The 24,428-nt window shown below is 36.3% G+C and overlaps 1 non-coding gene across 1 annotated transcript; it reads right to left on the reverse strand.

The window, feature by feature from the left end:
- Positions 1-3,762: 3,762 nt before the first annotated feature.
- On the reverse strand, positions 3,763-3,869 carry LOC128285817 (small nucleolar RNA R71). The gene has a single exon (XR_008276365.1). It is a non-coding gene; the product is annotated as a small nucleolar RNA R71 (small nucleolar RNA).
- Positions 3,870-24,428: the final 20,559 nt, after the last annotated feature.

Here is a 24,428-nt window from a genome sequence, read left to right on the forward strand (position 1 = left end):
AATCAGAATTTAGCCCAACAACTTCTCTGTTGAAACCGTCCACTCTATAGCTATTTTTCTCTTGAATTTCAAATTCAAATTGAGAACTTGCTCATCCCTTATTCTTTGAAGTATGGCTAGCAACATGAGAGAGGGAAAGAAGGAAATTTAAACCTATTTTTTGTAAACTCAAACCTTTAGCTTCACCTATAAATACCCTGCCATCCCATCATTCATCCATCATCCATCGACACTCATTTCTCTTCTCTCATTAGCATTTTCTCTACATTTTCCCTTGCATAGCCATACATCCCTCATCCATTGTTTAGCCTCAAAAGCTTTTCAAAAAGCACTCCTTAGTCGACTACCCCTTAAACACTTAGCAAAAGAAGCATCAATCAGAACAGAGAAACACATTAGTCAGAGTAGATCCAAAAGGCTGTTGAAGTTATTTATTTTAATTATATTTTGCCTTTAGTTTATTATTTTTGACATCAACAATGATTTTTTAAATCCTATTTTCTAGGATGTTTATGTTAATTCAATAAGATCTATTTTATTCATGTTTTAGACCTCAGTCAATCATGTTTTTGATTAATATCATGATACATTTAATTAATATATGATTGGGTGCTCCCAGATTAGCTGAGCGACCCTAGCCAGACGACGACTAGTAGACACGTGATTGAAAAGTGCAATGCTCAATTTTGATCCTTAAACCCAATTAAATTGAGGTTTCTAATATCTTTTGTTAGCTCTTTTTCCTTGCATAGTTTTTAGGTTTATGTAATTAAACTGTTGCAAATGTAAATGTCCCTGTGAGCTTACATAAATGCTAAGAAATCCTTACTAAATATGATCAATAAAATACATATTTAACTAAGTAAAAGATTCTGAAAGGACTTACTTTGGTTTCCAAACTCATGAAAGATCAAGTTTCCATGGAAGCATTTCCGAACATTGTTAAGCATGATGCTGTAAATTGAATTGGTTAATATAATTATCCTAGCCCAATTAATGTTGATTGTTTTTGTTGCTAAAGCCTTTATTCATACATTTAGTTAAATTGCATCTAGATTTAATTGCATTAGAGATCATTCTTTGCATTTAATTAAGTTTAATCATCATTATCCAAATTTATTGAGCTTTTATATCAAATTGTTAATTGTAATTTTGCACTTAATTGATTAAGCTTATATAGTCCCTGTGGAGACGATAACACATTTTTACTTACTTATTACTTGAACGAATATGTACACTTTCATAAAAAATGTTTAAAGTAATCGATATAAAGGTAAGAAAAATCACTTGATTGGAAACTAATAGACTGTTACATGTTTTAACCCTGGATGAACATTGGCCGCCTCTAGACGTACTGTTGTGCGGAAGCATTTGAAAGAGTAAAATTATTGTACTAAAAAATCACGCTAAGTTCAATTCCCAGGAAAAAGAGGTGGATCACAAGGATCAATTAAGTACCAGGTCTTTCCTAGCCAGAATATCCCTCTATCATAATTTAATAGCATAATAAATCACTACAATCACACTCACAAAATATGCAAATTAAACAATAAAGAACACCAGAATTTTAACAAGGTTTAGTAAATTTTACCCACGTCCTCAGGCACTACCAAATATATTTCACTCCAAAATACAAGTGAAAATGTACAAATAGGGAGAAAGAACAATGCCTTAGGTAGGTGATAAACCGAAATTTATACATATTTTTATCTCATGCTTAGCACATTTATGGATGATTTCTCCTTAGATTTGGTGAATTCGATGATCCTAATCCTTTAATTTCATGTTTTATACTTAGATGAGCATAAGAGAGTAAAAAGAGAGAGAAATGGGCCAGAAACAAAGAAAATGGACCAATAGGGGAAACACGATCTGGACTTCCTCACACGGGTAAGCCACATGGCCGTGTCCATTTGGCCGGATCGAAGCACGACTTACATGGGTAGACCACACGCCTGTGCCTATTTAACAGTCTTGACCACAGTCTGAAGCAATCGTACATGAGCATGTCACACGGGCGTGCCCCTGTCGATCCTAAGTATAGTCCTATTCGGAAAAGGCCACTTTTGAGGGCTTTTAGGCATTATTAAGCCTATTTAAACACCTGAGGAGGTACTTAGGAGGATATACGGAGTAGGAGGTAAGGAATTACTCAAGGAAAGCCAATTGATCCATCTCAGAAGCCGGATTAATCGTCAAGACTGAAGATCTCCCTTCAATTTCCTTCAGGAGTTTTGGGTTTTCATTATGTTTTGTTATCTTCATTCTTTTGAGATGTTTCCTTTCATAAGTATGAACTATAACCCCTAAATACCTAAGGGGAATGAAACCTAAGGAGGATCTTGTTATTATTATCTGAATTGTATGATAAATACTTGACTTGTTCTTAATTATGTGTTCTTAATTCTTGTTTTAATATTCCAAGATATTGATTCAATTTTATGCGCTTATTCAGAGGAGCAAAAGTCCCTGTCTAAGAGTAAATTTGTCATAATTAAGCGGAGTTGATTGCACGCCTAGAGATACGATGACAAGATTTTTCCAGATTAGGGTGAAACCTAGTAAGGGAGTCCATAGATCGAGTTAATGCAACACTAGGGTGTTAATTAGAAAGACATTTCAATTAATCAACCTAGGGTTCGACGTTATTAGTCTCGAGAGAGATAATAATATAACTTAGGGATTTTTACGGATCAAGTCAAATGAATAAATCGTCTGATTCAGAGTCAAATAACAAGTGAAGTCTAGGTGGATTTTTCTTTGGGTATTGTCTTTATCAATCGAGTTTTCCTAAAAGCTTTTCCCCAATTTTCTCTCTGTGCTCCCTTATTTAGTTAATTAGTTTAGATAAACAAATCCCTTAATTATTAGGCTAGATAATAAATAGAAAGTAATTACCAGTACTCTTGGTTCCTTTGGGTTCGACAATCTGGTCTTGCTAAAGCTATACTGCTGTTCGATAGGTACACTTGCCTTCATCGTGATAATAGGTAGTTTCAAAAACGATTAATTATAAATTTTTTAAAACTTGTCGCGAATATCACGTATCAAGTTTTGGCGCCGTTGCCGGGGAACTAAGATATTAGGAACACTGATTTTTATTACTTTAGCCATTTTACTTTTATTGCAATTTAATTTTTTATTTTATTTTCTAATTTCTCGTTTATTTTCTTCTGACAGGTTTTTCTAGTTTATGACCAGAAGAAACCCCTTAAGACCATACTTTTATACAGTGAGATCGATCGCACAGTTCGCGAAAACCGAAGAGAAATAAGTCAAAGCTTAAGATACACAAAGGAAGAGCAAGAGGACGATACTTCAACCACAAACGAGGAGATGGCTGAAAATCAGGAAAATCCGCTACCTCCTGCTATTGCTGCTAATTAGAATCCTTCGCGTACTATGTATGATTATGCTAAACCTTCTTTAACAGGAACTGAATCAAGCATAGTTAGGGCTGCTATCACTGCAAATAATTTTGAACTAAAACCTAACACAATTCAAATGATACAACAATTTGTTCAGTTTGATGGTTTGTAGAACGAGGATCCCAACGCTCATTTGGCAAATTTTCTTGAACTTTGTGACACTTTTAAAATTAATGGCGTTTCTAATGATGCCATCCGCCTTCAGTTATTCCCTTTTTCATTGAGGAACAAAGCTAAACAGTGGTTGAACTCGTTACCACGAGGGTCAATCACTACTTGGGAACAAATGATCGAAAAGTTTTTATTAAAATATTTTTTGCCAGCTAAAACGGCTAAATTACGTAATGATATCTCTTCTTTTGTGTAGATGGATTTAGAAACACTCTACAATGCATGGGAGAGATACAAGTATCTTTTGAGAAGGTGCCCTCACCATGGGTTACCACTCTGGCTACAGGTTCAAACGTTTCACAATGGCCTGAATCCTTTGACTAGACAGATGATTGATGCAACTGCTGGTGGAACTATCAATAATAAGACACTTAAGGATGCTTATAAATTTATAAAAGACATGTCACTAAATAATTATCAGTGGCAAGACATGAGGACAAAGCCAACGAAAACAGTCGGCGTTTTTAACGTCGATTCGGTCACCATGCTCTCTAATCAGGTAGAACTTTTGAATAGAAAAATTGACGGTTTTCTTGGTTCTTCACAAGTTCACCTAGTAATGCAGTGCGAAACAAGTGGTGGTGGATCAAGCAATTCAGAATACCCACCCTATGGCCACAACATGGAGAACGAGCAGTTAAATTACATGAGTAATAATCCTTGATCTCAAAATAGTCCTTATAGTAACACTTACAATGCAGATTGGAGGAACCTCCCAAATTTTTCATAGGGAGGCCAAGCAAATCAGAGACCAGCACCACCTTTAGGCTTCCAACAAACACCTTACCAACAAGAGAAAAAGCTGAACCTTGAGGAGATGTTCACAAAATTCATCTTAGTGTCAGAAACTCACTTTTAGAATACTGAGACAGCACTTAAGAACCAACAAGCGTCGATCCAAGGGCTCAAAATTCAAATAGGGCAGCTTGCTAAGTTGATTTCAGAAAGACCACCAGGAAGTCTACCTAATAACACTGAACCCAATCCAAAACAGCATGTAAAAGCAGTTACACTAAAGACTGGGAAAGCGTTAGTTGAGTCCGAAAAGAAGCAACCACAAGAAGCTGACAGAAACGAAGGAGAGGAAGTAAAACCCAAAAATAATCCAATGCTAAAGGAATATAAAGCACCAATTCCATATCCAACAAAGTTGGAGAAAGACTGCATGGATGCACAATTCGATAAATTTATTAAACTTTTCAAACAACTGCATATTAACTTACCTTTTGTTGAAGCTATATCACAGATGCCTACATATGCCAAATTTTTAAAGGAGCTTCTAACAAACAAAAGGAAATTTGAAGACCTATCTACAATGGAGCTTAATGAGGAATGCTCAACCATACTCCAGAATAAACTACCAACTAAACTAAAAGATCTAGGAAGTTTTACTTGTAACACCCCTTACCCGTTACCGTCGCCGGAACAGGATACAAGGTATTACCAGAACATAACATATACCAAGATAGAAATATGTCATCCCATTTGATAATGCATCGTATAACATATATCTTGAACAATATTAGCCAACTTTTATGGCTTGTACAAAGTGGCGGTCGAAATCTTGTAACTAATATTTTAAACCTAGACAAATATGACACATAACAAAATAATTTTTGCCTACTATACATGCCATAATTCAAAACATTTAGTTCAAATACCCCAAAGTATGATAGTGCGGGTAGATCTTCACGATCCTTGACTCTGAGCAAGTGGAGAACACTATAAGACAAAGAGAGAAAGCGAAGTAAGCTTATAGCTTAGTAAGTAGTATGTAAATACTAATTTAAGAATCTAACATGTTTACACAACAATTCAAGTATGTCTACTTTAACTTCACTACTTATTCCACTTCGATTAAGCTGTCTCTGCTGTGTCATATTCACTAAATAAATCATAACTCGAGTTACAAAACTCGAAATTCATATCCGTAAAATTTCCTGAATCTAGACTCATAAAGCTTCTTGCCAAATTTTTTTATAATTTTGGTTCAGCAGATTAGTACAGTTTATTAGTTAAAGTTTCCCTGTTACACAGCTCGACTGGCCTGACCTCTGTCCACTACGAATTGAATTTCTCTCAGTACATAACTCAAACAACCCTGAAGTCTGTTTTATTTAAAACTAGTCTCAATAAGGAATTTAGGCATGTAAACTATATTTCTTAGTTTGCTTTGTACAATTTTTAATGATTTTTCAAAGTGGAAACAGGGGATCACGTATTCATCCTGAGCAAGTCAGTTACAATTGTAAATATCTCAAAATATAGAATTCCTTTGCTTGCCCTGCTTCTTTTATATGAAAGTAGACTCATTAAGCTTTAATTTCACATCTCATTCAACCTCTAATTATATTCCTCCTATTTTTGGTGATTTTTCAAAATCACGTCACTGCTGCCATCTAAAAACAGTTTTAATACTAATTTCACTCTTTCACACATTCTTTATGCTAACCTCATTTTATCGTATATATGTATATGCCACAATTCATTTTCACCACATTTCATTCACTATAAGTGTAGGTCCAAACCACAATGTCACCACAAAACCATCCCGTTGAACAATTCGGATCAATGCTCGATATTTAACGGTTTCAGCACACAGCCCCACCATCATACTTCATTTAGTTTGGCTCTCTTGTACACATGGGGAACACTTAGTACCACTCATGCGACCTAGCCGATTTGTCTCGTAGCTCTCTTGTCTACATGGTGTCCTTCACTTGGAATCACGCATGCGACCTAGCTACATTTATCTTTCACGTAGCTCTCTTGTCTACATGGGATACATCTCGTATCACGCATGTGACCTAGCTACTACTGAGGTGTCTCGTAGCTTTCTTGTACACATGATGTGCACTCGGCATCATACATGTGACCTAGCTACGCTCCCTCTATTTCATTCGATCTCTCAATGTTCAACGGGGATCTCTCTCTGTATTTATTTCCATTCTTCCCATAGTCAATTTATATTTTAACATCAGCTAGTATATTTATATAATAGGCTGAAATATAAGAATGTACATGAAATTATTGTAATATTTACATACAACTTACCTTGGTGCAAAATATGGAAATTTTGCAATTTAGTCCAAAACTTTTCTTTCCCCGTTCGAGGTCGGGTTCGCGCCTTTCTTGATCTATAATAACACATTTAGCTCATTTAATACTCATACTATTTATTTCAATCCAAAAATCACATTGTAGAAAAATTACATTTTGCCCCTAACTTTTACAAAATTACAATTTTGCCCCTAGGCTCGGAATTTAATTTCAGCCCTTATTCTTATGTTTTATGATATGCTGAACATTTTCTCTTCTACAACAACATCAAATTCCCACTCTATCATATAGTTATGAACATTAGGTATTTTTACCGATTATCTGCTTTTACTCGTTTTCACTTAAAACCGAGTAGCACAAATTATTTAACACAATTTAAAACCTCATATTCTATCATAAAACATCAAAATACACAAATTTCACCTATGGGTATTTTTCCAAATATGAACCCTAGGTTAAATTATTACTAGCATAAGCTTAATCGAGCTTCCGGATTCCAAAAACGTAAAGAACATTAAAAGCGGGCTTAGAATCACTTACTATGGAGCTTGAAAGTTGAAGAATCCCTAGCTATGGAGAGAGTGAAGTTTGGCAGCAACTAAATAGGAAGATGACTATTTTGTGTTATTTTTCCCATTTTATTTCATTTAATATCAAAATGACTAAAATACCCTTACTACTAAACTTTCCAAAAATTCCTTCCATGTCCTAAATTTGTCCATGAACTTAAAATTGGTAGAATTGCTATTTAAGACCTCCTAATAAATATTTCAAAACAATTTCATACTAAAAATTTCTAGTATGCAAATTTTGCAACTTATTCGATTTAGTCCCTACTTTCAATTTAAACACTTTAGGCATAGAATTTCATCACAAAATTTTCACACAATCATGCAATCATATCATAAACCCCAAAATATTTATAAAACAATTATTTCTATCTCGGATTTGTGGTCACGAAACCACTATTCCGATTAGGCCCTAATTCGGGTTGTCACAATTCTCCCCCCCTTTAGAGATTTTCGTCCCCGAAAATCTTACCGGTAAAGAGGTTTGGGTACTGTTTCCTCATAGCTTCCTCAGGTTCCCACGTAGCCTCTTCTATCCCATGTCTGTGCCACAATACTTTCACTAAGGCTATACTTTTGTTTCTTAAGCTGCTTAACTTCTCGAGCCAAAATCTTTATTGGTTCCTCCTCATAGGTCATATCCGATCGAATCTCAATTTCGTTGGGAAATCACATGTGAAGGATCGAACGATAACGTCATAACATTGATACATGAAACACGTTATGAATCTTTTCTAACTCTGCTGGTAAGGCCAACCGATATGCCATTGGTCCAATTCTCTCAGTAATCTCTAAATGCGGCCCAATAAAACGCGGACTCAACTTGCCTTTTCGACTAAATCTCGAATCTTTTCCATGGTGACACCTTCAAGAACACTTTATCACCCACTTGAAATTCAATCTCTTTTCTTTTTAAATCGCATATGACTTTTGTCGATCTGAAGCGACTTTCAAGCAATCCCGAATTACTTTTATTTTCTCTTCGGTTTCTTTAACTAGATCAACTCAGTGAATCTGTTTCTCACTAAGCTCGGTCCAATATAAAGGAGTCCGACACTTACGACCATATAAGGCTTCAGACGGTGCCATTTGTATACTTGATTGATAAGCTGTTATTGTAGGCAAACTCAATCAAAGATAGATATTTCTCCCAACTACCTCCAAATTCTAAAACACAACATCTAAGCATATCTTGAGTACCGGATTACTCTTTCCGTTTGACCATCTGTTTGTGGATGAAATGCGGTACTAAAGTTCAATTTTGTACCCAAAGCTTCTTGTAACTTTTTCCAAAATCTCGAGGTAAATCTTGGATCTCTATCGATATTATAGACATAGGTACTCGTGCAACTTCACAATTTCAGCAATATATAATTTGGCTAATTTATCAAGTGAGTAATCGGTACGTACTGGTATAAAGTGGGCTGACTTTGTTAATCTATCAACCACTACCCAAACAGCATCCTTCTTTTTAGGAGTTAAAGGCAAACCGGTTACAAAATCCATGGTAATCTTGTCCCATTTCCACTCGAGCACCATTACGGTTGAAGTAATCCACGAAGGTACTTGATGTTCACTTTTACTTGTTGATGATCAAACACTTAGTTACAAATTGAAATGTCCCTTTTCATACCGCCACCAATCTGACTTCTTTAAATCATTATACATTTTGTGCTACGGGGTGAACTCGATAAATGACCATTGTGCGCCTCATGTAATATTTTTCGAATCAATTTATCATTTTTCGGCACACATATTACGTCTCGAAACATCAAGCATCATCCGGTCCAACTCGAAAATCGAGTCATAACTCGATTCGCATTGAGTTCTCTTGATCCGCAACTCACTATCATTCTTTTGAGCATCACAAATCAACTGGAGAAATAACGGTTTAGCTCTCATCTCGCTAAAATTGACCCGTCATCGACAATGCTAACCCGTGTTCATGGCTCTCAAAGTGAAAAGAAATTTTCGCTCAAGGCGTCAAGACTTACATTTGCTTTTCCGGATGATAATCAATCACTAGATCATAATCCTTTAATAATTCAAGCCATCTTATTTGTCGCAAATTTAGGTCCTTTTGATTCATCAAGTACTTCAAACTTTTGTGATCGTAAAAATTCGCATTTTCACCGTATAAATAATGTCGCCAAATCTTCAAGGCAAAAACAACAATGACCGCCCAAATCATGTGTAGGATAGTTCTTCTCATGCGGTTTTAAGCGCCTCAAGCATAAGCTACTACTTTGCCCTCTTGCATCAACACACATCCAAGGCACATCAATGATGCATCACTATAAATTACGAACTCCTTTCTCGACTCGGGCTGTACTAAAATTGGTGCTTCATCAATCGTGCTTTCAACTTTTCAAAACTCGTTGACATTTATCAGTCCATTCAAACTTAACATTCTTTCGCAACAATTTAGTCATAGGAGAGGCAATTATCGAAAATCCTTCAACAAAACGCCTATAATACCCGGCCAAGCCTAAAAGCTTCTAACCTCAGATACATTCTTGGCGGTTTCCAATCAACGATCGCAGAAATCTTGCTTGGATCCACCGAATACCATCACCGAGACTATATGCCCCAAAAATCCGACTTCACGAAGCCGAACTCACTTTTACTAAACTTGGCAACAGTTTCTTTTCTCTCAAGATCTGCAATATAGTTCTCAAGTGTTCGGCATGTTCAAACTCATCTCGAGAATAAATTAAAATGTCATCTATAAACACTACTACAAACTTATCCAAATATGGCCGGAAAATCCGATTCATTAAGTCCATAAATATGGCTGGAGCATTTGTTAAGCCAAAAGGCATCACCAGAAACTCATAATGTCCATACCTTGTCCTAAAGGCGGTTTTCGCACATCGACTCCTTAACTCTCGGTGATAGTAACCGGACCTCAAATCAATCTTTGAAAACACTGTGGCCCCCTTTACTGATTGAATAAATCATCAATCCTCGGCAATGGGTACTTGTTCTTTATAGTCACCTTATTAAGCTGACGGTAATCAATGCAAAGTCTCATTGAACCATCCTTCTTCTTTACGAATAATACAGGAGCACCCCAAGGAGAGAAACTCGGTCTCACAAATCCCTTGTCTGTTAACTCCTGCAACTGAGCCTTCAATTCTTTTAATTCAGTCGGAGCCATTCTATATGGAGCAATCGAGATCGGTGCGATGCAAGCAACAAATCAATGGCAAAATCTATCTCTCGTTTGGAGGCAACCTGCAATTCCTCCGAAATACATCCGAAACTCACAGACTATAGGTCGATTCAAATTTCAGTTGAGACATCTCAACATTCATTACATAAGCCAGATAAGCTTCACACCCTTTTCTCATGTATTTCTGTGCAGACATGTGCGAAATCACCATAGGCAATTTATTTGATTCGTCTGTTTCAACCCACAGAATTTCTCCATTTTCACATTTTAACTCTAGTGTCTTTTGTTTACAATCTACCTTAGCATCATACAATGTTAACCAGTCCATTCCCAAGATAACGTCAAACTCACCAAATGGTAACAGCATTAAGTTGGCCGGAAAACAGTGACCTTGAATCATTAATGGGCAATTCTTGCAAACCTTGTCAACTAGCACATATTGGCCTAAGGGGTTCGACACTTTAATCGTAAACTCAGTAAATTCAACAGGCAACTTTTTATTGGATACTAAATTCATGCAAATATAGGAATGGGTGGACCCGGGATCAATCAATGCAATAACAATAGTATCATAAAGAGAAAATGTACCAGTAATGACATCGGGAGATGATGCATCTTCTCGAGCACGTATAGCATAAGCTCTAGCAGTGCTCTAGCTTCGATCTTGCCGTTAAATCTTTCATCACAGTTCTACTACTAGTCCCACCTCCAGTATTTCTCGGTGGTCTACCTCTACTAGCGGTGGTATTCATCTAACACTCAAATCTTTCTTCTTTAACCTTCTCCGGACAGTCTCTAATAAAATGCTCGCGAGAACCAAGACTGAAACAAGCTCGCTCGGTCCCCAACACTCACCATAATGTTGCTCGCCACATTGTCGACACTCGGGCTTTCTAGGTCGCACATTACCCACACTTGCCATCAAGTAGCTTGAGCTTTAGACCCGAATATGCTCTACCATGATCTGTGTAAATCCCCAATTGAAACTGTCATTCGAGGGTTTGTCTCTTTGGACCTCTTTGGTTGAGATTGAAATGGCTTACTTATCTGTCTTTTTTCGACATCTCGAGCCTCAATAGCGACTTTTCTTCTTTCTTTGTTCAATTCTTCGCTTTAAGAGCTCGATCAACCAATACTACAAATTCTTTCAACTCCAAAATCCTACAAACACTTTAATGTCCTCATTCAGCCCATCTTCAAATCTTCTACACATAATGGCCTCGGTGGACACATTTCCAGGCATACTTGTTGAGTCTTACAAATTCGCGTTCATACTCTGCATGATGACATTTTCCTTGCTTCAATTCAAGGAACTCCTTCCGTTTTTGATCAATAAATCGCTGACTTATGTATTTCTTTCTAAATTCTTCCTGGAAGAAATCCCAAGTAACTTTTTCTTTTGGCACCACTGCAACCAAAGTCTTCCACCAGTGGTAGGCCGAATCTCTCAAAAGTGATACAGCACACTTTAAGCATTCCTCAGGTGTACATGAGAGCTCATCAAATACACGGGTAGAATTTTCAAGCCAGAATTCCGCTTTCTCAGGATCATCATCAACCTTTGCTCTAAACTCTTCGGCCCCTTGTTTTCGAATCTTGTCAACCGGAGGCTTGTTCATTCTTACCAAATTTATACCTTGAGCAGCTACAGGAATCGTCTGAGGTATAGGAGGGGGTGGAGGAGGTTGAGCATTTGGATTTGCTCGAATAAATTCAGTATACCAATTGTTCATCATTTGGAGAAAGGCGCCCGAGCCTCATCTCCTTGTCCCAATGTCTCAGTCTACTTTCCACAGGCGCGGTCCCTTGTGCGGAGCCGGCGCATTACTAAAGACATCATCGTAGCAGTTCCTTCAGGATCCATTACTATATTAAAACAAAACACAGTTTAGAATAATCAGGAGTCACCACACTATCACAATATTTTTATGGCATGTATAGCTAGACTTTTACACACACTTTATTAGTCCGAGAACCGACTAAACCATAGCTCTGATACCACTAAATGTAACACCCTTACCCACATTCTCAGCCAAACAGGATACAAGGTATTACGAACATAACATATACCAAGATAGAAATATGTCATCCCATTTGATAATGCATCGTATAACATATATCTTGAACAATATTAGCCAACTTTTATGGCTTGTACAAAGTAACTGGTCGAATCTTGTAACTAATATTTTAAACCTAGACAAATATGACACATAACAAAATAATTTTTGCCTACTATACATGCCATAATTCAAAACATTTAGTTCAAATACCCCAAAGTATGATAGTGCGGGTAGATCTTCACGATCCTTGACTCTGAGCAAGCTGGAGAACACTATAAGACAAAGAGAGAAAACGAAGTAAGCTTATAGCTTAGTAAGTAGTATGTAAATACTAATTTAAGAATCTAACATGTTTACACAACAATTCAAGTATGTCTACTTTAACTTCACTACTTATTCCACTTCGATTAAGCTGTCTCTGCTGTGTCATATTCACTAAATAAATCATAACTCGAGTTACAAAACTCGAAATTCATATCCGTAAAATTTCCTGAATCTAGACTCATAAAGCTTCTTGCTAAATTTTTTTATAATTTTGGTTCAGCAGATTAGTACAGTTTATTAGTTAAAGTTTCCCCTGTTACACAGCTCGACTGGCCTGACCTCTGTCCACTACGAATTGAATTTCTCTCAGTACATAACTCAAACAACCCTGAAGTCTGTTGTATTTAAAACTAGTCTCAATAAGGAATTTAGGCATGTAAACTATATTTCTTAGTTTGCTTTGTACAATTTTAATGATTTTTCAAAGTGGAAACAGGGGATCACGTATTCATCCTGAGCAAGTCAGTTACAATTGTAAATATCTCAAAATATAGAATTCCTTTGCTTGCCCTGCTTCTTTTATATGAAAGTAGACTCATTAAGCTTTAATTTCACATCTCATTCAACCTCTAATTATATTCCTCCTATTTTTGGTGATTTTTCAAAATCACGTCACTGCTGCCATCTAAAAACAGTTTTAATACTAATTTCACTCTTTCACACATTCTTTATGCTAACCTCATTTTATCGTATATATGTATATGCCACAATTCATTTTCACCACATTTCATTCACTATAAGTGTAGGTCCAAACCACAATGTCACCACAAAACCATCCCGTTGAACAATTCGGATCAATGCTCGATATTTAACGGTTTCAAGACACACACCCCACCATCATACTTCATTTAGTTCGGCTCTCTTGTACACATGGGGAACACTTAGTACCACTCATGCGACCTAGCCGATTTGTCTCGTAGCTCTCTTGTCTACATGGTGTCCTTCACTTGGAATCACGCATGCGACCTAGCTACATTTATCTTTCACGTAGCTCTCTTGTCTACATGGGATACATCTCGTATCACGCATGTGACCTAGCTACTACTGAGGTGTCTCGTAGCTTTCTTGTACACATGATGTGCACTCAGCATCATACATGTGACCTAGCTACGCCCTCTATTTCATTCGATCTCTCAGAATGTTCAACCGGATCTCTCTCTCTGTATTTATTTCCATTCTTCCCATAGTCAATTTATATTTTAACATCAGCTAGTATATTTATATAATAGGCTGAAATATAAGAATGTACATGAAATTATTGTAATATTTACATACAACTTACCTTGGTGCAAAATATGGAAATTTTGCAATTTAGTCCAAAACTTTTCTTTCCCGTTCGAGGTCGGGTTCAGCGCCTTTCTTGATCTATAATAACACATTTAGCTCATTTAATACTCATACTATTTATTTCAATCCAAAAATCACATTGTAGAAAATTACATTTTGCCCCTAACTTTTACAAAATTACAATTTTGCCCTAGGCTCGGAATTTAATTTCAGCCCTTATTCTTATGTTTTATGATATGCTGAACATTTTCTCTTCTACAACAACATCAAATTCCCACTCTATCATATAGTTATGAACATTAGGTATTTTTACCGATTATCTTGCTTTTACTCGTTTTCACTTAAAACCGAGTAGCACAAATTATTTAACACAATTTAAAACCTCATATTCTATCATAAAACATCAAAATACACAAATTTCACCTATGGGTATTTTTCCAAATATGAACCCTAGGTTAAATTATTACTAGCATAAGCTTAATCGAGCTTCCGGGATTCCAAAAACGTAAAGAACATTAAAAACGGGGCTTAGAATCACTTACTATGGAGCTTGAAAGTTGAAGAATCCCTAGCTATGGAGAGAGTGAAGTTTCGGCAGCAACTAAATAGGGAAGATGACTATTTTGTGTTATTTTTCCCATTTTATTTCATTTAATATCAAAATGACTAAAATACCCTTACTACTAAACTTTCCAAAAATTCCTTCCATGTCCTAAATTTGTCCATGAACTTAAAATTGGTAGAATTGCTATTTAAGACCTCCTAATAAATATTTCAAAACAATTTCATACTAAAAATTTCTAGTATGCAAATTTTGCAACTTATTCGATTTAGTCCCTACTTTCAATTTAAACACTTTAGGCATAGAATTTCATCACAAAATTTTCACACAATCATGCAATCATATCATAAACCCCAAAATATTTATAAAACAATTATTTCTATCTCGGATTTGTGGTCACGAAACCACTATTCCGATTAGGCCCTAATTCGGGTTGTCACATTACTATTCCCTACTTAATTGGTAGTTTGAATGTTGATAAGGCACTAGCTGATTTAGGCACTAGCATTAATTTGATGCCATATAAAATGTTTTAACAACTTGGTCTTGGTGAACCTAAACCCATTAGGATGAGTATTCAATTAGCTGATAGATCTGTTAAATATCCTAGGGGAATTATAGAGGATATACTTGTAAAATTCGATAAATTCATATTCCCTGTTGATTTCGTTGTGCTTGACATGGATGAGGATGTTGAAGTGCCTTTAATCTTAGTTCGTCCATTTTTAGCCACTACTAAGGCTGTTATTGATGTGGGTATTGGTAAATTTGTTCTTAGAGCAGGTGAAGAAGATATTATCTTTAAAATTTATGATGCCATGAGATTTTCTAGGGAACACGATGACTCATGTTATTTTATTGACTTTATTGATCATGTTACTCAAGATTCTTTTCAGGAAATCATAAATAAGGACAAGTTGGAACTGTGTCTTGCCCAAGGAGAGGAGGGGGATGATAATTCTGAGATAGAAACTAAACTGAATCTCAATGAACCCTCCTCAAGACCAGCAGAATATAAGGGTATTAAGGTAAACGATGAACCTAAGCAAAAATCCTCTATTGAAGAACCTCCCAAACTGGAACTTAAACAATTTCCGAATCACTTGGAATATGCATTCCTTAGAAATAACTCTACATTACCATTAATTATTGTGTCTAACTTGCAACCCAAAGAGAAAGAGGAATTACTCTAAGTCTTAAGAGAGTATAAAAGGGCCATAGCTTGGATAATTTCTGACATTAAAGGGATTAGCCCTTCTTTTTGCACCCACAAAATTTTAATGAAAGATGAATATAAACCATGTGTGCAAGCTTAAAGATAATTGAACCCCAACATGAAGGAAGTTGTTAAGGCCGAGGTAATTAAACTTCTAGATGTTGGAATTATTTATCCTATTTCTGATAGTTCTTGGTTAAGTCCAGTGCAGGTTGTTCCTAAGAAAGGAGGCATGACTGTGGTAGCCAATGAGAAGAATGAATTAATCCCAACAAGGATAGTCACAGGTTGGAGAGTTTGCATTGATTATAGGAAGCTAAATGATGCCACGAGAAAAGATCACTTCTCCCTTCCATTTATTGACCAAATGTTGGAAAGATTATCGGGGCACGTGTACTACTGCTTTTTAGACGGACTCTCTGGCTATTTCCAAATCCCAATAGCTTTTGAAGATCAAGAAAAGATGACATTTACATGTCCATAAGGTATGTTTTCTTATCGTAGAATGCCTTTTGGATTATGTAATGCTCCTACTACTTTTCAGCGCTGCATGATGGCCATTTTTAACGAACTCTTAGAAGACATCATGGAGGTATTTATGGATGATTTCTTGATTTTTGGTAACTCTTTCCATCTTTGCCTTAAAAAATTAAAATGAGTGTTAATAAGATGTGAGGAAACAAATCTTATGCTTAATTGGGAAAAATGTCACTTTATGGTTCAAGAAGGTATTGTGTTAGGACATAAAATTTCTAGTAGAGGGATTAAGGTTGATAAATCTAAAATTGAAACCATTGAAAAACTACCTCCACCTAATTCGGTTAAGGCTATAAGAAACTTTTTAGGACATGCTAGGTTTTATAGAAGATTTATTAAAGACTTTTCTAAAATAGCTAAGCCTTTGACTAAATTACTAGAAAAAGATGTGCCTTTTAATTTCAATCAGGAGTGTCTAGAACCATTTAATACTTTAAAGGATAAACTGACTAAAGCTCCAATTATAATTGCACCTGATTGAAAGTCCCCTTTTGAACTAGTGTGTGATGCGAGTGATTTTGCAGTAGGTGCAGTTTGGGACAGCGAAGAGATAAACATTTTCAACCTATCTATTATGCTAGCAGAACTTTGACAGTCGCACAAGAAAACTACACCACCATCAAGAAAGAGCTGCTAGTTTTGGTTTTTGCATTCGATAAATTTAGGCCATTTTTAATATTGTCTAAAATTGTCGTTTATACTGACCATGCCACTCTTCACTACCTTTTGACTAAAACTGATGCAAAACCTCGACTCATTTGATGGATCTTAGTATTGCAGGAATTCGACTTGGAGATTAAGGATAACAAAGGAGCTGAAAATCTCGCGGCTAACCATCTCTCCAAGCTTGAAAACTCAAGTACCAAAGAGTTAGATGACGTTGAAATAAATGATTCATTCCCTAAAGAACAATTTTTTCTATATCTGATTCTAAGGTACCTTGCTTTGTAGATATTGCAAATTTTTTAGCTGCTAACATTTTCCCAAAAGGGTTGACACATCAACAAAAGAAGCGATTCTTCACTGATGTGAAAAACTACTTTTGGGAAGACCCTTTTTCTTTTTCGTATATGTGCAGATCAAATCATTAGGAGATGTGTTACAAGGACAGAAGCATTGAAAATCTTGGAACATTGCCACCCAGGACCGATTGGGGGATATTACGGTGGAAATAAGACCGCACATAAAGTCCTCGAATCAGGTTTTTATTGGCCCACACTATTCAAAGATGCCAATAGGTATGCTACTTTTTGTGAAAAATGTCAAAGGATAGGTAATATATCCAAATGTGATGAAATGCCTCAGACATATATGCTCTCATGTGAAATATTTTACATTTTGGGTATCGACTTCATGGGTCCATTCCCCAGCTCATTTGGGAATAAATACATATCAGTAGCCATTGATTATACATCTAAATGGGTAGAAGCCCAAGCTTTACCTACTAATGATGCTAGAGTGGTAGTACGATTCCTTAAGAAACTCTTCTCTCGATTTGGAACCCCTAGAGCAATTATCAGTGATAAAGGTACTCATTTTTGTAACGCCCAATTTGATAAGACCTTTAAGAAATATGGAGTTCACCACAGAACAGCTACCCCTTATCATCCTCAAACTAGTGCATAAGTCGAAGTAGCAAACCGAGAGCTCAAATGTATTCTAGAAAAGACAGTAGAGTCAAACAGAAAAGACTGGGCGATGAAAGTGGATGATGCTCTATGGGCTTATAGAACTACTTTTAAGACCCCCATAGGAACATCCCTTTAGAGACTTGTTTACGGGAAAAGTTGTCATCTACCTTTTGAGTTAGAACACAAGGCATTCTGGGATATAAAATTTCTAAACCTTGACCCCAAACTTGTAGGTGAAAACAGGTTGATAGAGTTGAACGAGTTAGATGAGTGGCTAGCCAATGCATATGAAAATTCGCGCCTATACAAGGAAGCAACGAAGCGCCGCCATGACGCCCATTTGAAGCAACAAAGGCAATTTGAAGTTGGAGATCTTGTCCTGTTATACAACTCGAGGCTCAAATTATTTCCTGAAAAGCTTAAATCACGATGGTCAGGTCCTTTCGTAGTTTAAACTATGTTTCTATATGGCACAGTAGAGGTAAGTCATCCATCACAAGACAATTTTAAGGTAAATGGACATCGTCTCAATTTATAAAGGTGAGAATTTCAAAGACGATAAAGAGGAGCTACGGCTCCATGAAGTTACCTAAATATACCCACAAGGTAGAGTCGAGCTTAGACTATAAATAAGCGCTTCTCGGGAGGCAACCGAGCACTAATGGTGTTAACTTTTTAAATTTTAGTTTCTAACATTTAATTCACTAACTGGGTCACTGAACACAGGATTTCCAGAACATACGGCCAGGCACACGGGTGTGTCGTAGGCTGTGCACATACCACGGGTAGCAACACGGTTGTGCGATACGGCCGTGTGAAAATAGAGCAAAAAGATTTCCCTAACACGGGATCCGATAAGTTGCCACGGCCGTACGACATGGCCGTGGGAAATCCTACCAAATTAACACGGGAGTGCAACACGCTTGTGCCCACCGACCGTGGTCGAGCCTGTCAAAATAACACGGGCGTACGCCTGCATACACAGGTGTGGGAGAAGCGAACGAAGAATGTCACGATCATGCTACATGGCCGTGTACACCAATGCGCCCAATTTCAAAAATCACAAAACGCACGGGCTGAAATAAGGGCACACGGGCGTGCCCCACGGTCGTGTGCCCCAATTTCTTTATAAACACCTATTATTTTTATTTATTTATTTTATTTTTATCTTTATTTATATTTTGAGATTAATTTTTATTTCCCTTTAACACTATTTTATTTTGAGATTTTATACTAAAAGAAGTTCCTGATTCTATCAAAGTTATAAAGAGCTTCAAAGCTCACTATTACATAGGAACTTGCAACTCCACTGGAAAAAAGGTTCTCCATGACTACCATGTCCTAGCCAACCACCACGATAACCTCTTCGCTGGACACTGTGGTTGTGGAACCCAACCTCTACCACCATCGGAGTATCATTCTCCAAGCTCATCATTGCCTTGGCCGATTATTCTCCATAACTCCAATTCAAGGAATTCATTCATCATTCAGGAAGTTTCACTTCTCTCCTTATCTTATGATTATATATTTATATTTTTTCAGTATATCTATCTTTGTACATTGAGGGCAATGTACATCTTAAGTGTGAGGGGGTCTTTTATATCATTATCAAAAAAATCGCTGAATTTTGTCCTGTTCTCAAATAATCTTCTCATATCATTATTGAATGAATTTTGATTAATTTATGATTGTTATTGATATGTCTTAAATTAAAACATAGGCATTCATGCATTGATGGTTTAAACTTGAAGGAATTAGAGAATCAAGCATGAAAAGTTGATTTTTAAGAATTAAAAATTTTTAGGTTGTTTCCCAATGTTTAGGTATTATCTTGAGTTAAAATTCCCAGGTTTAACATCAAAAAGCCATAATTTTTGTGAGATCTTTAGCCTTTAGAGCATATTTTATTTCTTTCATGCTTACTTTTATTATGAGTGCGTCAATATTGATTTGTTATTCTAGAACTTGCCTGATTATGCATGTCAAGACCACATCTTTGATTTGATATGTCGAGATAATAAAGGCATTTAGGTTTAACCTACTCACGCCACAAAAGCTTAGCTTCATAATTAACCCTTAGTGAACCCCTTTGAACCTAGCAAACCATCCATTGATTTACCCTCAATATTAACCTATAACCCATTATTGTTGAAATCCCCTAAATTAATTTGATTCTTATTTTTGTCAAGATTTGATTTGAATAAAGACCTTTTGGTTGATGTATCATCTCAATATATAGTGGTGGAGATTTGATTCTCATGCAAACCTATGGTAATAACTTTTCATATTGACTAATGAGTGCTTCATTTACTATCCTTAACCACCTTGAGTGATTTGAGTGAATCCATAGTGAGGGTGTTAAAGTCTGTAATATTTTAAATCAAAGGTAATCACTTAGATGAGGGGAGACACTTATGTTTTCGTGATAAAATGCTCAACTTGGAATGTTTGAAATTTTGATGTTCTTCTAGTTGAATTCTCAATGTATGATTACTTATAATTTATTTTGAGATATTATTGATAGAGATTATAAGATTAAGAAGAACTTGTTTTGATTGTGACTTGAGGATTTTGCTTGAGGACAAGCAAATGCTTAAGTGTGGGGGTATTTGATACACCGTAATTTATACATATTTTTATCCCATGCTTAGCATATTTATGGATGATTTCTCCTTAGATTTGGTGAATTCGATGCTCCTAATCCTTTAATTTCATGTTTTATACTTAGATAAGCATAGAAGGGTAAAAAGAGTGAGAAACGGGCCGTAAATGAAGAAAATGGACCAACAGGGGAAATCAACACGGCCTAGACTTCCTCACACGGGTAAGCCACACGGATGTGTCCATTTGGCAGGATCAAAGCATGACTTACACGGGTAGACCACACGTCTATGCCTATTTAACAGCCTTGACCATGGTCTAAAGCAACCGCACACAGGCGTGTCACACGGGCATGTCCTTGTCGAGCCCAAGTATAGTCCTATTCAGAAAAGGCCACTTTTGAGGGCTTTTAGGCATTCTTAAGCCTATTTAAACACCCGAGGAGGTACTTAGAAGGACACACGAAGTAGGGGGCAAGGAATTACTCAAGGAAAGCTGATTGATCCATCTCAGAAGCTAGATTAATGGTCAAGACTGAAGATCTCCCTTCAATTTCCTTCTGGAGTTTTGGGTTTTCTTTATGTTTTGTTATCTTCATTCTTTTCAGATGTTTTATTTCATAAGTATGAACTATAACCCCTAAATACCTAAGGGGAATGAAACCTAAGGCGGATCTTGTTATTATTATCTGAATTGTATGATAAATATTTGACTTGTTCTTAATTATGTGTTCTTAATTCTTGTTTTAATACTCTAGGATATTGATTCAAGTTTATGCGCTTATTCAGACGAGAAATAGTCTTTATCTAAGAGTAAATTTTTCATAATTAAGCAGAGCTGATTGCACGCCTAGAGATAGGGTGACAAGATTTTGCCGGATTAGGGTGAAACCAAATAAGGGAGTCCATAGATTGAGTTAATGCAACACTAGGGTGTTAATTAGAAAGACATTTCAATTAATCAACCTAGGGTTAGACGTTATTAGTCTCGAGAGAGATAATAATATAACTTAGGGATTTCTATGGATCAAGTCAAATGAATAAATTGTCTGATTCAGAGTCAAATAACAAGTGAAGTCTAGGTGGATTTTTCCTTGGGTATTGTCTTCATCAATTGAGTTTTCCCAAAAGCTTTTCCCCAATTTTCTCTCTGTGCACCCTTAGTTTAGTTAATTAGTTTAGATAAACAAATCCCTTAATTTTTAGGCTAGATAATAAAAAGAAAGTAATTACTATTACTCTTGGCTCCTTTGGGTTCAACAATCCGGTCTTGCTAAAGCTATACTACTATTGGATAGGTACACTTGCCTTTATCGTGATAATAGTTAGTTCCAAGAATGATTAATTATAATTTTTTTAAAACCTGTCGCGAATATCACGTATCAGTAGGGAATAAGAAATGTGGGATGATTCAAATGAGAAATGGTGAGGCCTACTAATAGTTAAGGTTCAGGGACCAACTTGCAAAGTCACTGTACAATTAGGGACCAAAAATCTTGCAAAAATCTTATGCCAAATCTCAATCTCACTTTTTGTGCCTTAAATCTCAGATTTCTAGTACCAACATTTTCATACCCATATCTTTGTCTTTCCAAAATATGAATGATTGTCAATAATCTCCACCTTGAAGATTTGATTAGGATAATCTTATTTTCACACAATTCTTTCTGTCTTTGTCAACAACACTTGAGACTGCCTTCTTCAACTGTTAAACTTGCAAGATATTGATCAAGTTCAAACAATGTTTGAACTTGGTCATTGTTACCACCTTGGTCATCATGTCTGCGGGATTATCTGCAGTCTTAATCTCCTAAAGATGAATTTTCCCCTCATCAATAATTTCCTGTACAAAATGGAATCGTATGTCGATATGCTTTGTACGTGCATGATAGACTTGATTCTTTACTAAATGAATAGCACTTTAACTATCACAATACACGTTAATATGCTCCTGAACCAATCCCAAGGTTTTAACCATACCTTGTAACCAAATGGCTTTCTTTATAGCCTCTGTTACAACCATGTATACGGCTTCTCTGGTTGACAGCGCAACTGTAGAATGCAGTGTAGACTTCCAACTTATTGGTCCTCTAGCAAGTGTAAACACATAAGCGCTGGTTGATCTTCGTTTGTCCAAATCACTGGCATAGTCAGAATCAACATACCCAATAACACCTTTACCAAGTGTAGTATCTTGTTTGAACAGTAATCCAACAACCATGGTCTTCTGAATATACCGTAGAATTCATTTCACAACTTGCCAATGTCCTTTTCTAGGATTATGCATATACCTGCTCACTATACTAACTGCCTGTGAAATTTCGGGTCTTGTACACACCATTGATACATCAGGCTACCTACTGCATTAGAATACAGAACTTGTAACATACATTCTTGTTCCATATTCATCGAAGGAGATAGTTGTGCAGAAATCTTGAAATGAGAAGCCAACAGGGTACTTACAGGTTTTGTCTGCTCATCCATGCCAAAACGTTGTAGTACTTTCTTCAAATATTGCTTATGAGACAAGCTATCTCTTCCATGAGCTCTATCTCTACATATTTCCATGCCAAGAATCTTCTTAGCTTTATCTAGATCTTTTATCTCAAACTCAAGGTTGAGTTGAGTCTTTTAATCTCTCAATTTCAACTTTACTCTTAAATGCTATCAACATATCATCAACATATAAGAGCAAGTATATGAAAATTCCTTCTTGTAGCTTCTAAAAATACACGCAAAGATCAAATTTACTTCTTGTATACCTTTTCCCTTTCATGAACTGATCAAATCACTTATACCAGTGCCTCAGAGATTGTTTCAATCCATAAAGCATCTTTGTCAGTTTGCAAACCTAGTTTTCTTTCTCAGCAAGGTTGAATCCATCTGGCTGAGTCATATAGATTTCCTCTTCCAAATCACCGTGTAAAAATGTTGTCTTCACATCAAGTTTAACTATTTCAAGATCATATTTCGCAACCAAAGCTAGCAAAATCTGAATAGAAGAATGCTTTACAACTGCAGAAAACACTTCATTGTAGTCTATTCCGTCTTTCTGAGCGTAACCCTTTGTTACCAATCTCGTCTTGTATCAAATTTCATTTTTACTAGGAAATCCTTCCTTCTTTGCATTTACCCATTTGCATCCAATTGCCTTCTTTCCTTTGGGCAGTGTCACCAACTCCCAAGTCCTATTTTTATGAAAAGACTGCATTTCTTCATTCATAGCTTACTTCCACTTTACACCATCAAGGTTACTTCTTGCTTCTGTGTAAGTAGAAGGAACATCATCATCTGCAATTGGAAATCATAGGCCACCATATCATCAAAGCGAGCAGGCATACGAATCTCTCTTCTTAGCCTCCTATATGCAATTGAATCTCGTCACTGTAGAAGTTCTTGGGTTGGAACTTCTTCATCATTTGTCCCTCCAATATTAGTTGGATCATCATTAACCTTTTCAAGCTCCACCTGCTACAGAGTACTACTGGTTTTGTCATCCTTTTGTGAATCCTTATTCTTCATCATGGTTGATTCATCAAAAGTCACATCTCTACTGAAAACAATCTTCCTTGTATCAGGACACCAGAGACGATATCCTTTTACTCCACCAGTTATACCCAAGAATAATGCTTTCTTTGCTCTTGGGTCTAACTTAGATTCTTTTACATGATAATATGTAGTGGAACCAAAAATATGTAAAGAATCATAATCCGTAGTAGGTTTACCAGTCCACATCTCCATAGGAGTTTTTCCATTTATTGTAGCCAATGGTAAATGGTTAATTAGGTGGCACGCATTTGTAACTGCC

Source organism: Gossypium arboreum, chromosome 12 (genome assembly GCF_025698485.1).
Source record: "Gossypium arboreum isolate Shixiya-1 chromosome 12, ASM2569848v2, whole genome shotgun sequence".
Classification (NCBI taxonomy): domain Eukaryota; kingdom Viridiplantae; phylum Streptophyta; class Magnoliopsida; order Malvales; family Malvaceae; genus Gossypium; species Gossypium arboreum.